This window comes from Peromyscus eremicus, chromosome X, assembly GCF_949786415.1.
Source record: "Peromyscus eremicus chromosome X, PerEre_H2_v1, whole genome shotgun sequence".
In the NCBI taxonomy this organism is placed as follows: domain Eukaryota; kingdom Metazoa; phylum Chordata; class Mammalia; order Rodentia; family Cricetidae; genus Peromyscus; species Peromyscus eremicus.
Genome location: NC_081439.1, coordinates 65,466,388 through 65,483,975, shown reverse-complemented (window position 1 = coordinate 65,483,975; position 17,588 = coordinate 65,466,388). Strand labels below are relative to the sequence as shown.

Below are 17,588 nucleotides of genomic sequence, written 5' to 3'. Positions count from 1 at the left end.
TAAAGAAAACATTAAAGCCAACAAAGTCATAACACAAATTGTCCAGGAAATCTGGGATACCATGAAAAGACCAAACCTAAGAAAAATAGGGATAGAAGGAGAATACCAGCTTAAAGGTACAGAAAATATATTTAACAAAATAATAGAAGAAAACTTGCCTAACCTAAAGAAGGAAATGCCTATAAAGATATAAGAATCTTACAGAATGACAAATAGATTGAACCAAAAAATAAAAAAGGGTCCCCTCAACATATAATAATCAAACCATTAAACTTACAGAGTAAAGAAAGAATATTAAGAGCTGCAAAGGAAAGAGGCCAAGTTACATATAAATGCAGACCCATCAGAATAACACCTGACTTCTCAGTGAAGACCCTGAAAGCCAGAAAGTCCTGGACAGATGTTATGCAGACACTGTAAGACCATGGATGCCAGCCCAGTTGGCTATACGAAGCAAAACTTTCAATCACCATAGGTGGAGTAAACAAGATATTCCATGACAAAACTAGATTTAAACAATATCTATCTACAAATTCAACTCTGCAGAAAGCACTAGAAGGAAAAATCCAACATAAGGAAATGAGATGCTCCCACGAAAACACAGGCAATAGATAATCCCACACCAACAAATCCCAAAAAAGGGGTATACACACACCCTATAACCAAAAAAAAAAAATCACAGGAATTAACAATCATTGGTCATTAATATCCCTTAATAGCAATGAACTCAATTCGCCTATAAAAAAGACTAATGGACAGAATGGATACGAAAACAGGATTCATCCTTTTGCTGCATATAAGAAACACATCTCAACTTCAAAGACAAACACTACCTCAGAGTAAAGGGTTGGGAAAAGATTTTCCAAGCAAACGGACTTAAAAAGCAAGCTGGTGTATCTAGCCTAATATCTAACAAAATAGACTTCAAACTAAAAGTAATCAAAAGAGATACAGAAGAATATTACATATTCATCACAGGAAAAATACATCAAGATGAGGTCTCAATTCTCAACATTTATGTCCCAAATACAAGAGCACCTACATTTGTAAAAGTAACATTACTAAAGCTTAAATCACACATCAAACCCCTCACACTAATAGTAGGAGACTTCAACACCCAACTCTCATCAATGGACAGGTCTGCCAGACAGAAACTTAACAGAGCAATAAGGGAACTAACAGATGTTTTGACTCAAATGAGCTTAACAGACATCTGTTGAACATTCCACCCAAACACAAAAGAATATATGTTCTTCTCAGCACCCCAGGGAACATTCTCTAAAACTGATCACATACTTGAACACAAAGCAAATCTCAACAGATACAAAAAAATCAGATTAACCTTCTGTATTTTATTGGACCACTATGACTTAAAGTTAGAATTCTACAACAACAACACAAATTACAGAAAGCCTAAAAACTCCTGGAAACTAAATGAAGCTCAACTGAATCACCACTGGGTCAAGGAGAAATAAAGAAAGAAATTAAAGACTTCCTAGAATAAATTAAAATGAATGTACAACAGCCAAACTTATGGGACACTATGAAAGCAATACTAAGAGAAAAATCCATAGTGTTAAAGGGCTAACTAAATAAAGAAGTTGGAGAAATCTCACACTATCGACTTAACAGCACACCTAAAAGTTCTAGATTAAAAAGAAGCAAACTCACCCAGGAGGAATAGACACTAGGAAATAATCAAATTGAGGGCTGAAATCAATAAAATAGAAATAAAGAGAACAATACAAAGAATCAATGAAACATAGAGTTGGTTCTTTGAGAAAACCAATAAGATAGACAAACCCTTAACCAAACTAACCAAACGGCAGAGAGAGACTATCAAAATTAACAAAATCAGAAATGAAAAGGGAGATGTAACAACAGACAACGAGGAAATCTAGAGAATCATCAGGTCATACTTCAAAAACCTGTACTCCACAAAATTAGAAAATCTAAAAGAAATAAAAAATTTTTTAGATAGGTACCACACACCTAAATTAAATCAAGGCCAGATAAACAATTTAAGTAGACCTATAACCTCTATAGAAATAGAAGTCATTAAAAGCCTCCCAACCAAAAAAGCTCAGGCCAGGTGGTTTCAGTGAAGAATTCTACCAGCATTTCAAAAAAGAGCTAATACCATTACTCCTTAAATTGTTCCACACAATAGAAAAAGAAGGAACATTGTCAAATTCTTTTTATGAAGCCACAGTCACCCTGATACCCAAACCACACAAAGATGCAACAAAGAAAGACAATTGCAGACCAATTTCCCTCATGAACATTGATGCAAAAAATACTTAATAAAATACTGGCAAACCAAATCCATGAACACATCAAAAAAATCATCCACCATGATCAAGTAGACTTCATCCCAGAGATGCAGGGATGGTTCAACATATGAAAATCTGTCAATGTAATCCACCATATAAACTGAAAGAAAAAAAAAAACCCACATGATCATCTCATTAGATGCTGAAAAAGCTTTTGACAAAATCAAGCACGCCTTTATAATAAAGGTCTTGGAGAGATTAGGGATACAAGGAACATACCAAAATGTAATAAAAGCAATATACAGCAAACTAACAGCCAACATCAAATTAAATGAGGAGAATCTCAAAGTGATTCCACTAAAATGAGGAACAAGAAAAGACTGCCTACTCTCTCCATATCTATTCAATATAGTACTGAAAGTTATAGCTAGAGCAAGCAATAAGATAACAAAAGGAGATATAAATTGGGTAGGAAGATGTCGAACTTTTGCCATTTTTACATAGGATGATAGTATACATATGTGACCCCCAAAAAACACTAACAGGGAACTCCTACAGCTGATAAACACCTTCAGTGATGTGGCTCGATACAAGATTAACCAACCAACCAACCAACCAAACAAACAAAAACCCCAAAACCCAGCAGCTCTCCTAAATACAAATGATAAATGGGATGAGAAAGAATTCAGAGAAACATCATCCTTCACAATAGCCAAAAATAATATAAAATACCTTGGGGGTAACTCTAAACAAACAAGTAAAAGACCTGTATGCCAAGAAATTTGCATCTTTGAAGAAATAAATTGAAGAAGATATCTGAAAATGGAAAGATCTCCCATTTACATGGATAGGTAGGATCAACATAATAAAATGGTGACCTTACCAAAAGCAATCTACAGATTCATTGCAATCCCCATCAAAATCCCAACACAATTCTTCACAAACCTCAAAAGAAAAACACTGAACTTCATATGGAAAAACAAAAAACCCAGGATAGCCAAAGCAATCCTGTCCAATAAAGCAACTTCTGGAAGCATCACAATCCCTGACTTCAAGTTCAACTATAGAGCTATAGTAATAAAAACTGCTTTGTATAGGCATAAAAATAGACACGTGGAACAATGGAATCAAATTGAAAATCCTGACATTAATCCACACACTTATGAATACCTGATTTTTGACAAAGAAGCCAAATTTGCACAATGGAAAAAAGAAAAGCATCTTCAACAAATGGTGCTGGCATAATTGGATGTCAACATGAGGAAGAATGCAAATAGATCGCTATCTATTGCCACGAACAAAATTCAAGTCCAAGTGGATCAAAGACCTCAATGCAAATCCCATTACACTGACCTGATAGAAGAGGAAGTAGGAAGTAGTCTTGAATGCATTGGCACATGAGGCCACTTCCTAAATATAACTCCAGTAGCACAGACACTGAGAGGAACAATCAATAAATGTGAGCTCCTGAAACTGAAAAACTTCTGTAAGGCAAAGGACACAGTCAGTAAGACAAAATGGCAGCCTATGGGAAAAGATCTTCACCAACTCCACATCTGACAGAGGGCTGATCTCCAAAATACATAAAGAACTCAAGAAACTAGACATCAAAATATCAAATAATCCAATTAAAAATGGACTACAGGTCTAATCAGAGAATTCTCAACAGAATAATCTCAAAGGGCCAAAAGACATTTGAGAAATTCCTCAACATCCTTAATCATCAGGGAAATGAAAATCAAAATGACTCTGAGATAACATTTTACACCTGTCAGAATGGCTATGATCAAAAACACTGATGATAGTTTATGTTGGAGAGAATGTGGAGCAAGGGGAACACTCCTCCATTGATGGTGGGAGTGAATACTTGTACTGCCACTCTGGAAATCAGTATGGCATTTTCTCAGAAAATTGGGAATCAATCTACCTCAAGACCCAATGATATTATTCTTAGGCATATACCCAAGGGATGCTCAATCATACCACAAGGACAAATGCTCAACTACGTTCATAGCAGCATTATTCATGATAGTCAGAACCTAGAAACAACCTAGAAGCCCCTCAACCAAAGAATGGATAAAGGAAACGTGGTACAGTTACACAACGGAGTACTACTCAGTGGTAAAAATCAACGACATCATGAAATTTGCAGGCAAATGGATGGAACAAGAAAAAATCATCCTGAGTGAGGTAACCCAGACTCAGAAAGACAAACATGGTATATATTCATTCATAAGTGGATACTAGATGTAAAGCAAAAGATAATCAGACTACAACCTATAGCTTCAGAGAAGCAAGGAAACATGGAGGACCCCAAGAGGGAAACAGATGATATCTCCATGAGTAAACTGGTGAGGAGGGGAGGGAGGGAGGCAATAGAGGGGAGGGGATAGGGGATGAGAACATGAAGGAATGGGATAGTTGTGCTGGGGGAGGGATGGAGTGGGATAGCAATGAAAGATATCTTTTTTAAAAAAAGATGAACAGTCTTTATTACAAATTATGCATGTGCTACACATCTGTTGTGCAACATGGTAATTAGAATTTATGGTTTTGAGTTAGATTAGAATTTAAATCCAATGTCCTTAGCCTTGTGGTCCTTCTTAGCTATTTGACCCTATGGCCTTTGTAACCTGTAGAGCAGTCTCATGGAATGGAGCACTAGGTAATTTCCTTAGAGTCGAATAGCTAAGAAAGAGATATCTTGATAGAGGGTGCCATTATGAGGTTAGGGAGAAATCTGGTGCTAGGGAAATTCCCAGGAATCCATAAGTTTGACCCCAGATTCAACTATTAGCAATCATGGAGAGGTTGCCTAAACTGGCCTTCCTCTGTAATCAGAATGGTGACTACCCTAACTGTTGTCATAGAACCTTCATCCAATAACAGATGAAAGCAAAAGGCAGAGTTCCACAGCCATGTATCAGGCTGAGCTCTGAAAGTTCATTCAAAGAGGGGAAGAGGTTCATATGAGCAACGGGGTTAAGATTATGATGGAGGAAATCTACAGAGACAACTGATTCAAGCTCCTGGGAACTCATGAACTCTAGACCAACAGCTGTGGAACCTGTATGGGACCAAACTAGGCCCTCTGCATATGGGAGACAGTTATATAGCTTGGTCTGCTTGAGAGGCCCCTGGCAATGGGATCAGTATCTATCCTTGGTGCATTAGTTGGCTTTTTGGAGCCTATTACCTATGGTTGTATGCCTTGCTCACCCTTGATCCAGGAGGGAGGGGCTTTGTAGTACCTCAACTGAATGTACCAGGCTTTGTTGACTCCCCATGGGAGGCCCTACCCTTTTGGAGGAGTGGATGTGGGGTGGGTTGGGGGGAGGTGGGAGGAGGAGCAGGAGAGGGATGGAGTGGGAAATGTGGTTGGTATGTAAAATGAAAACAATTAAATAAATAAAAACATAACATCATGAAAATGAATGAGGTAACCCAGACCCAGAAAAGAAACAGAGTATGTACTCACTTTTACATGGATATTAGTTGTGAATTAAATGATAACTATGCTACAATTCATAGATCCAGAGAGGCTAGGTAACAAGGAGAGCCCAAGGGGGATGTGCAAATCTCCCTGGAAAGGGCAAATAGAATAGATTTCATGGGTGGCCTGGGAAAGGGTAGGAATGGCAACAGAAGGGAACATGTGGGTGCCTGTAGGAAGAGAATACTGGGAGAGACAACTAGAACTGGGGGGCATTGCAGCAGTGAGGTAGAAACCTAGAGCAATGGAAACTCCTAGAAATCTATGATACTGGCTCTCTAGAAAAGATTCCCACTAACAGAGTATATGGAGCCTGAACAGGCAACCTTCTCTAACCAGGCAATGTTTCCAGTGGAGGGATGAAACAGCAACCCAATCACAAAATGTTGTCCTTCCTGCAACAGGTGCTTGGGTAGAGATGACACAGAACTTGTGGGAGTGGCCAGTCAATGACTGGTCCAACTTGAGACCCATGCCACAAGAGGGAGACCATGCCTGTCACTGCCTAGATGGCCAGGATCCAGAGGGTGGATAGACAAGACACCTAGGATAGTACCAAACACAACTTCAAAAAAAGAAAACTGTCAATGAAATGATTCCTAATGATGCTCTACTATACTTGTAGCCTGGAGCTTAGCATAATCATTACTAGAGAGGTTTTATCAAGCAGCTGATGAGAGCAGATTCAGAAACCTACACCAAACATTAGGTGGAGCTTGGATAATCCTGTGGACGAATGGGAAAAAGGATTATAGGAGTCAGAGGGTTCAAGAACACCACAAGAAAATGGCTCAGAATCAACTAACCAGGGCTAGGAGGGCTCACAGAGACTGAACTGACAATCAGGGATCCTGCATGGTTCTGACCTAGGTACTCTGCATATATGTTAAGGTTGTATAGCTTGGTGTTTCTGTGGGACTCCTAACAGCGGGAGCGGGGGGCTGTCTCTGACTCCTTTGTACTGCTCTGGGATCCTTTCCTTACTACTGGGTAGTTCCCTCATCCAGCCTTACGATGAGGAGATATGTCTAGTCTTACTGCAATTAATATGCCATGTTTGGTTGATATTCCTGGGAGGCCTGGCATTTTCTGAAGGGAAAGAAAGGCATGGATCAGGGAGGGAGGAGAGGAGGTGGGGAGGGAGGGCCAGGAAGAGGAGCGAGGGAAAACGCAGTTGGGGTGTAATTTATGAGAGAATAAAATAAATACAGAAACAGAAGCAGCATTTCCAAACTCCTATAAATCCAGTATTGCACTAAATACCATAACCAGACAAAAGCTTGATAAAAAACAAGAACTATAGGCCCAATATTCCTGATGAACATAGATTTTTAAAAATCCTCAATAAAATACTTGCAAAAAATACAGGCATATATCAAAAAATATTCACCATGCCAGGATGATCCAGCAGATATAAGTCATTAAATGTAATAATCACAAAATGGTTTTAAAGACAGAAAGAATATCTCATGGTCCTCTCAATAGTTGCAGAAAAAGCTTTTTGACAAAATCCACTATTCCATCATGATCAAGTCCTAGATATTGTAGGAGTAAAGGGAACATACTTTAACATAATAAAGTTTATATATGAGAAACTCACATCCAACATCTTCCTAAATGGAGAAAACTCAAAGCAATCCCATTGAAATCAGGGAGGAAACTAGGATGTCAACTATCTACATTATTTTTCAATAGAGTGGTCAAAGCACTAGCTGGAACAATCAGGAAAGAAAATAAAGGAATATAAATAGGCAAGGAGGTGTCAAACTATCCCCATTTTCAGGTGACATAATATACACTAAGAGATCCTAAAATGCTTACCAGGAAACACCTAGAAATGAGCAACATTTTCAGCAAACTGTCAAGATGAGAGTCAAGTTAAAAAATCAGTATCTATTTTTGATACACCAATGACAAATATACTGAGGAAAAGATCATGAACAAACATCCACAATATTCTCAAGAAAGTAAATGTTCTAGGAACAAACCCAACAAAGGAATTAAAAACATCTATAATGAACACTTTACATCTCTGAAGAAAGGTTGAGAAAGATAGTAACTGGAAAGACACCATGCTTACAAAATTGTAGAATTAACATTATGAAAATGATCATTATACTAAAAGTTATTCAGACTCAATGCAATCTAATAAATAAAATACCTATCTAATGCTTCACAGAAATAGAAGAAAAATTATTCTAATAACCAAAAGACTCCAGATAGCCAAAGCAATCATGAATAAAATGAACAATGCTGGAGGGATTACCATTCCAGATTTTAAGCTGTATCAGTGTTATATAGTAATAAAAAACAGTATTGTACTGACACAAAAACAGGCATGTAGACCAATGGAAGAAAATTGAGCAATCATCACTACAGCCATCTAATATCGGACAAAGCTAACAAAAACATATACTGGAGAAAAGATAGCTTCGTCAAAAAGTGATTTTATGAAAACTGGATGTCTCCATGATCACCCTTAACAACAATTAACTAAAAATGGATCAAAGACCTCAATGTTCACTTGCAACTGCAAGAAAAAAAGTCAGCAAGTACCATACAAGATACAGGTGAAGAAATAGCTTTCTGAAAAGGACTCCATTTACCCAGGAATTGAAGCCAACAACTGACAAGTAGGACCTCATAAAACTAAAAGTTTCTGAATTGCTAAGGAAACAAAAGTGAAGAGCAGAATATTTGTCTGCTACACATCTGATAGAAGATTAATATCCAAGACTTATAAAGAACTCAAAAAGAGACTCATAAAAACAAATGACCTATTTAATAAAGAGGCTATGGATCTAAACAGAGAGTTCTCAAACGAAACAAAATGGCTAAGAAACATCTCAATAATGTTCATCATCCTTAGCAATTAGAGAAATGAAAATCCAAACAGCTTTGAGATTGTATCTTATCTCAGTCAGAATGGCTAAAGGCAACAAAATAAATGCTGCATAAGACATGAGGAAAGGAGAGCCATCATTTACTGTTGGTAGGATTGCAACCTGGTACAGTCACTCTACAAATCTGTTTAGTAATTATCCAAAAGCTAAAAATGAGTCTACCATATGAACTAGCTATATTGCTTCTTGGAAAATGCCCAAAGGAATTGACAACCTATTTCAGATACTTATTTAGCAAATGTCCAGTTGCTCTATTCACACCAGTGAATCTAATCAACCTAGATGTTATTCATATGGAAAAAATGGATAATGAAAATATGGTACAGATACACTGTGAAATGGTATTTAACAGCAGAAAACTGAGTAATGATGAAATTTTCAGATTAATGGGTGGAATTAGAAAATATATTGAATGAGATAACCCAGATTCAGACAAATACCAAATGTTTTCTCTCTTCTGTGCATCTAGCTCCAAATCTTCAGATGTGAGTATATAACTTGGGACAACTTTATTATCCAGTAAACTATGTAAAAAAGGACTATAGGGGAGCTCTGGAGAGGATGTTAGAGCCTTATAACATATCCTTCCTATATATTGACAACTTTGTTGGTTTATTTTACAGAATGAATAGCATCTTCAAGGAGGCCAAGTTGAGTAACTGTGAAAACTTGTTTTGTACAATTTACTGAATTTTAAAAAATCTGTATATTTAGAGTGTGTTTTGCCAGTAAAATCTAGGGGAAACATTTTCATAGAAATTTGCTATTGAATGAAATGAATTAAAAAAAATTTATTCATATATGTTAGGATTATGCAGAAAAGACTCAGAAATCAATTAGTGTTTATGTTCAATGTAAACATGTAGTTTGTTACTTTCTTGTTTATTTTAGGTTTTTCTTCATTCACCTAATTGATGTAAATAAAGAAGATGTAAGGTTCTGGAATTTAAACACATTAAAAACAAGGCATTCTTGGCCGGACGGTGGTGGCGCATGCCTTTAATCCCAGCACTTGGGACACAGAGGCAGGTGGATCTCTGTGAGTTCAAGGCCAGCCTGGTCTCCAAAGCGAGTTCCAGGAAAGGCACAAAGCTACACAGAGAAACCCTGTCTCGAAAAACCAAAAACCAAAAACCAAACCAAAACAAAACAAGGTATTCTTAATATTGTTATGCTTAGCTTTCTTTCTTTACTGAGGGCACTTAAGATTCTGGTCTCACACTAGATAAATCGGGAACATTATTTTCATTTAAATTTTTTACTTTCATTTAAAAATTATATTTATAATTTGTGAGTGTGTATGTGTGTGCATGTGCACTAGTACATGTGTGGAGGTCAGAGGATAAATTATGGGAGTTGGTTTGTTCCTTCCACCATGTAGGTTTCAGGGATCAAATGTAGATCATCAGGAGTGACAGTAGGCACCTTTAACCACTGAGAAATCTTGCAGGGCCAAGGATATCATTCTTAGATGTTACTCAGGAATCTAAATCTTAAGCCAAACGTAACTATCTCCTCAGGCATACCTAATACTCCTTGTTTTTTATTTTTAGATTAATCATACCACCAATATCACTCACATCAGAAAACTGAGTTCTCTTAAGTATTTCCTTCTTTCTTCCTTCATCCAATTACTCAGCAATTTTAAGTTGTTTTTATTTCAATATCTCAAGCATACTTTCTCATCTCCATTTTTACTGCCTACTGCCTTATTTCAAGACCATTTGAGTTAAAAGTCTACAATAATTCAGGGAGACAGGCTTTCTAGTGCCCTTAACTCTCAGCTTCCTCTAAAATCCACCCTCCATACAACCAATAAACTGGTTTCTTTGAAGCTCAATCACATCATATTATTACACTGCTTTAAGTTCTTAAGAATTATCCATTTTTTTTGAGAGAAGCCTAACTTTTCTATTATGGTAAACAAGGGTCTTACATCTGTTCCCAATGTGGGTTACTATCACCACCCCATCTGCACAATGAACTCTATATGCATGCTAAACTATTGGTAGTTTCCCAAATGTATTTACATCTACATTGAATGAACTATAACTAAAAACTCGTGGACAGAGTCCATCCATATTGTTTATATGAGGCTTATGAAGGAGGTAATTTTTATGTTGAGGGAAGGTATGAAAGAGAACATGCTGTGTGTGTGTGTGTGTGTGTGTGTGTGTGTGTGTGTGTGTGTGTGTGTAAACAAAGTAAGGCACAGAATATTTAGGAGACTTGGCTAGCTGGAGAAGACACTTAAATTTAAGTGATGAGTAATAGAGCACACAGAGTGTCTTCACTGCCTGTATCTTATATAAAGATTTCTCAAATTTGCATGGCTTGATTGTCCTAAGTGTGTAGTGTACCTGGAAATCAAGAGTCAAAAGGTATTTACTTAAGTATGTCTAGAAACCTAGCTCTGTCTTCTAACTGAAAAGGAAATAAGTTTTCTTTTATTTCAATTATTTTTCAGCTATATTGTTAAGTCCTATATGATCTGTTGTTTCTTTCAGGAGGATCCATAGATAGATTCACTTGAATGAGATAAATAGAAAGTTAAACAAACACTACACAATACTGATGAGTCTTAACTATTTTAATTTTGAGCTCCATACTCACAAGACAGTGATAACAACAATTAAGATTAACAATAAAATATAGATTAAGTATGGGTTCTTTTAAATCTAAAATGGTCACCACAATACTAAATAAAATTGTTCTTAAAATTTTTAAAGGTAAAGCTATCTTCTTGAGAATAAAAATAAAGGGAAGAATTTCTGGTTGGAAAACATGTCTGCATTTTGAATATTTAACAATAAAATTTACTTTTGTATGTCTAGAGAACATTATAGTGTGTCCTTTTCCTAATTCCAGAGTCTGTCACATGTAAGTAATATGGATGGGGCAAATATCACATGGTACTTTGAAATATTTGTGGCCACAACAGACAATAAATGCATGGACATAGAATGGGGAGAATATCTAAGAATAAACATAAAATAAACATTGCTCAGGGATCTTTGTAGTTCTTTTTGAAGTTATTTGCTCATATCCTCAGAACCTTCTTGATTGTGCTTTTGTCTTTTCTATCTCAAGGTGTTCTTTTCATTAATCAAAGGCCAAGGTTTTGTCTGCTACCTGTTTGGAGGCTGAGCTGCAAAAACAGGATAAAAAAGAACTAGGGAGTCATCAGTGATAATAAAAGAAAAATATATTTCTTCTTATAGAGCACTTTAAATAGTTTATTTAATAGAAAATGTTAGATATTGTGACCCTTGAAAAGTTCAAGTCCTTACTCAAGAAACTGCTATGATTATCTTATAATAACAGGGATAATACTGTTTATTAAAATACTAAGTTGGGACCATAGTGATGTTAGTTTGTAACCTACATGCACGATATATTAGGTTAATGCTATGCTTACTGTATTTGATTGCTACAATAGAATGTTAATCTAATATAGAAATTAACTCTATGTTTAATTATATGCTATTTCATCTTATAGCTATGTAATAATGGAAATATTACTTGAATATTCTATGCTTCTAATTCCTCATCTGGGAAATAGAGACAATGTAACTACTTAAAAGTGTATTTTGTATTACTAAGTGCTTGAATAACTGCAAATTTTATCTATCCTCCAATTTCATAGATTTCTCAATCTTTTGTTATATAACTTTACATACCATTTACAATTTGTATTGAAGAATATTTTGAATGAGTTACATATTTTCTGAACTGCTTAAAATTCTCATAATTAGCAATCTTAGTAATTTTTTTCTCGTTGAGAATCATATATAATTATCTATAAATTGTCATTTCAGGGCCTATCACAAACTTTTCTTTCTTCATTGTTTATCACTATGTATTTTATTTAGATGCTACCAGTTTCTATTGGTAGTATACAATTTACTAGATGAAAAATGCAGCTCTGATACTATAATAGAAAACTGGATGAGAAACCCTGAAGAATCAGGGAAATTATGATTCTGAAATTGCTTTCAGAAAGGTCATGGACATTTATTTTTCTATACACGAGAGCAGTAACAAAGGTGTTTCTTACTTGGAACTTGGGACAACTGGTTCACTTTAGATTCCTCACCCATGTCTTTGTAGGTTTGTATTTGTCTCAGAAAACAACACATCACATAAATGTAAAGAAAAGTTTAAAACAAAGTTTAAAGCTATTTTTCTTTTCTGAGACATAGTTTTATTATGTAGTCTTTGTTAGACTATCTGGAACTTGCTATGTAGATGAGGCTATGCCGAACTCACAGAGATCTGCTTGTTTCTGCCTCTGGAGTGCTAGAATTAAAGGCATGTGCCATCTTACTTGGCAACATCTTCATCTTTTATTAAGATTAATGATGATTTTTCTCATAAATTATCCAGAGAACAACTGAAAGATTTACATTAGTAGTGGCTCTCTCTTTTTTTAATTGCAGTTTTTTTTCCTCTCAGAATTCTTGGAGAGAATACTTTGGTTACATTAAATTTGAGACCTTTAACTATACCAAAAAGAAAATACAATTCAGTTTATTATATCTCAACTGAACATTTTCAAGTCCCCATCTAAGTTATAGGTGTAGTTAAATGGTAGATCATTTGTCTAACACAACAGTGGCCCTGGTTCAATAACTCAACACTACAAAAATATGAAAGATAAAAATCATTATCTGACAAGTAATATAACACTAAGAGACCATCAAGTACTTTAGTAACATGGAAAAATATTAAATTGTTATATTAAATAGCTACTTTATGGTAATGTTTAGTACACTGATGGTGCTCTTAGTAAGGAAGTCGGACAATTAACAGACCTTGAGCAAGTTGCCTTTATCTTTGAACAGGAGATCTTTCGTGGTATTTCAGACTGAAAATTTCTAAGAAACACATCTTCCACTGTAAGAAAATATAGCATACTCATAAAAAGCCAGGAGTGAACAAATTGATTATCTCTATGGAAATATATTGAGGGCCATTTTTTGAAGGACACTGCATTCTCTGGACTATGTGGACATTTAACATTTGTTTTAAGGTCCATTAACCACACTAATTAAACTTATAAATGTCCCTCTGTTGTTGAATATTAGTTGAAGATGTGTTATATTGGTTTATGCTGTGAAACATTTGTTTAATGATGCAAAGATGTGTTGCATTCTTTTATGTTGCCTTTGTTTAACTCTGTGAAGCTGTGTTACTTTGTCTAAAACACCTGACTGATCTAATAAAGAGCTGAATGGCCAATAGCTAGGTAGGAGAAAGGTTAGGTGGGGCTGGCACTCAGAGAAAATAAATATGAGGAAAAATCTGGGAAGAGGATTGAGGAGTGAGAAAAGGGGAAGAAGAGGGGTACTCTATGGGCCAGACTCCCAGCTATACAGCAAGCCATGGAGTAAGAAGTAAAGAAGGTATATAGAACAGAGAAGGATAAAAGCCCAGAGGCAAAAAGTAGATGGGATAATTTTAAAAATGGTGGCTAGAAACAAGCCAAGCATTCCTAAGAATAAATCTCCATTTGTGTATTTATTTGGGAACTGGGAGGCAGGACCCAAAAGAGCAAAGAGTATAAAATCCACCATGGTAATAAGATCAGGAAGGACATGTTATACTAGGGATTGCACTTAAAAGTACAATTCCAACAACTTCTGTCCTCTTAAGACAATTTTACTTTTGACAATGTTATATTGTAACTTTCAGTCTTTCCAAAACAGTGCCTTATCTGTTGCATCTCTCAAATATTCAACATACTTATAAATAAGAACATGTTTACGGATTTATATTTGCAGCACTTTTTAGATGTAAGAGGGAACTTCAGCACAAAAAGCATATTTGATTGTTATGTGCAAACATTTATTAATGGAAATGCCTACTCCATACTTATAACTTTCTAGTTTTAATAGACTATATAAAAGTACTGTAATATTCATGAAAGTATTTTATTATTCAGTGTCATTATTTCATCATTTTGTACTTCAAACATTATGCTGTAAATACAAAATGGCTGACTCTGAATGGTTTTAATGCAGTTCTTGTAAGTCAGTCATATCTGTCATCAGATATGGAATTGTATTACTTCTGCTTTTGTAATCTTTTAGATAACTTATTCAGTGACACTAGTAATTTAGTAATGTAGTTCTAATTCTACTAAAGACAAAATTAGCCATTACCATAAAAGAGATAACTTTGGGAATTAAGATATCATTAAGTATTTCTAAAAACTTGTAGCATAAAATGATAACCTACACGTATACTTTGAACTAACTTAATTACATTGGCAACGTGTTGTGATCAAAGTATCTTAAACATTTCAAACCACTCTGGTAACTCAGAGAGAAGCTGTTAAATTTGTTTTCTTTTACCTGCTATCTCAAATGTGTACTTGTTTTATATGAAGGTTAGTAGACTGTGAGTTTTTAGATGCTAGCAGCTTTGTTAATCACTTAGACTTTATTTTTTTTTAGCATAAAGGATGGTTTAATTATTAAATGTCTATTAAATACTTCAATAAAAAAGGTGCAAGTGGTTTAACTATGTATGCTGGACCTGGGTTGGTTATTTTAGTTGACTTGTGATTGGTAGAAAAGTTTTATTTCTGAAACGTGAGATTATATCATTTTGTTAATTGTATGAATGAAAAGCATCCATGTTCTATTTACAACTGTTGTTTTCAATGAACATGTATATAATAAACCAGGGAAATCTGGAACAGCAAATGTCTAACGGAAGGCAACCACTCTTATAGAAAATACTGTTTTGGAAGGCACAACAAATACATTATTTCCAAAGCTATTCACAATTTACTGTGAAGCCTGCTCATCTCCAATGAAAACATTTTAGTTGGTTGCAAATATTTCAATTATCTAGTCCTGATATAAACATTAGAAAATATATTGACAGGTATAATATTTATTTTGATACATAGTCCATAAAAAGCTCATTTTGTTATTATATTTTAGAGAAATCAATGCCTTGCACGTGGAAAATTTGTTTTTAATGTAAATGAAATCTATTTTGTAGGTATATTTTATCTTGTCACCCTTAGTTAGAAAACATAGTTCTTAAGTGCCATAATTTTAACCACAAAATGGTAACTATAGTCCTCAAAAATTGTAAACTTTAAAACCATGCTTTCATTTGGTTATAAATAACAAAAGAATAAATAAAACATATTTCAATTTTTGTCATACTAATGCAAACAAACGTTCACTTGAGAGAAATAATTGGAAAAACAAGAAAAACAAGCTCTTTAAATTTTAAAGATTTTATCTGAGCAATACTTTTATTACTTATAATTAGCAAGTATTAACTTTAAGTTTATATAAGAAAAACATAAAAGCCATACTTGCTGTTTCTAGGAAGATGCTGTCTCTTGGGAAAAACCATAAAACTGTTCTCTACTAAAGTAATAAAAGCATTAAGGAGATAATTTTGGCTTCTATTTTGGCTATTTGAATCTGTGCTGCACTCTAAATGTATAGTTATATTAATTTACTTATTTTATGAAAAAATATATAAAGTTGAATATTTGCACAAGACACTAAAAAATTATTTATTTACTTTGTCTAATGTATAAAAGGGATAAATTTTAATGTATAGCAACTTAATTATGCTCTGTTGATAACGTTTTTGTAAAGTTACATAAAAAACAGTACTTAGTTATTGTCAAAAATAGTTCTCCATATACTTTAGCAATCTTAATTTGTGCATGAATTCAGACTACTAGAGGAAATATTTGATAAAAATATAGGTTCCTGAAGGTTGGGAGCACCTGGAATGCTCTATATGCACCTTGTTGGCCTGCTTCCCCAGTGCTGTGATTAAGGTATTCACCACTATGCCCAGCAAATATCACATTTTTTCATAATGACCTGAAAAGATTTTGATTGTGATTATATTTAACCTACAGACAAAGTTGGAAAAACTGACAACTTAATGATACTAACTTTTCTAACTCAAGGGAATATATCTCTCAATTTATTTAGTTACTTCAGTTTCTCAAAAAAATGTTGTTTTCAATGCACAGATCTGGCACATGTTGGAACACTGTCTAAAAATGGAGTTGTGTGAGAATTCTGAGTATTTCTGAGAAAACTCCAAGAAATCAAGACAAGGGTCTTATGACCTCAGTTTCTTCAAAAACACATTGTTCTTGGAATGTGTTTTCGTACTGCTCCCTGGTAGCGGAGAGGAGTTGTTTCAGATTATTCATTAAACTGGCTATTGCTATTTGTTTACATGCCTCTATGGAACAACATGTTTTTTTTTTTGCCATGTGTGGCTTGTCCTTGTGATTGTGCACTTTACTATGTGACTCTTCTTAACCCTCAGAGTATAAATTGTCTGATTCTCTGAATAAAGTCGGCTATTGCATGAAAAAAAAATAGGTTTATTCATTATAAAGAAAAATAAGATAAACAGGTTTTAAACTAAAGTTAGAAAAGCAATTGGGGGGTTTTGCTTTCTGATATGTTACCAAAATAACTCAAGTGCTATTCATTTAAAAATAAATGAGAATGTAGAATGCCAAAGCTACTTCAAATACCCTTCTTAAAAAGATCAGTGTTTTGGTATGTAAATGAAAAAAATATTAAATAAAAAAGATCAGTGTTTTCAAAGTTGATTTTGGTTAAATGGTTTCATTCACAATACTTAAGATTAATTTTGATTTGATTGCTTTTCTCTTTCTTCCTTCTGTCCCTTTCCCTCCATAGCTCCCTTCACCTTTCCTCTCTCTATTACTGAAGAGGAATATAGCCAAAACAAGGGTACACATTGGCGATACACTTGTAAAAATTTACTTGCTTGCTTGTGACTAGGTTTCTGTTTATGAACTATTCAAACATTATTAAGAAAGTAGAGAAGTAGAACAGTCTATTACAGCCTATTCAGCTATCTTTCCATTCACCAAATGTATACAAGATG

At 34.7% G+C, this 17,588-nt stretch overlaps 1 protein-coding gene and 1 long non-coding RNA gene across 3 annotated transcripts in view; both read right to left on the bottom strand.

Moving 5' to 3' along the window:
* The window catches only part of LOC131899055 (uncharacterized), a 372,739-nt gene that overhangs the window by 127,880 nt on the left and 227,271 nt on the right, over positions 1 to 17,588 (bottom strand). The window lies entirely within an intron of this gene.
* Positions 11,245 to 16,206, bottom strand: LOC131899056 (uncharacterized). Its single transcript, XR_009376052.1, has 2 exons — positions 13,484 to 16,206; positions 11,245 to 11,817 (listed from the first exon to the last, which is right to left on the bottom strand). It is a non-coding gene; the product is annotated as an uncharacterized LOC131899056 (long non-coding RNA).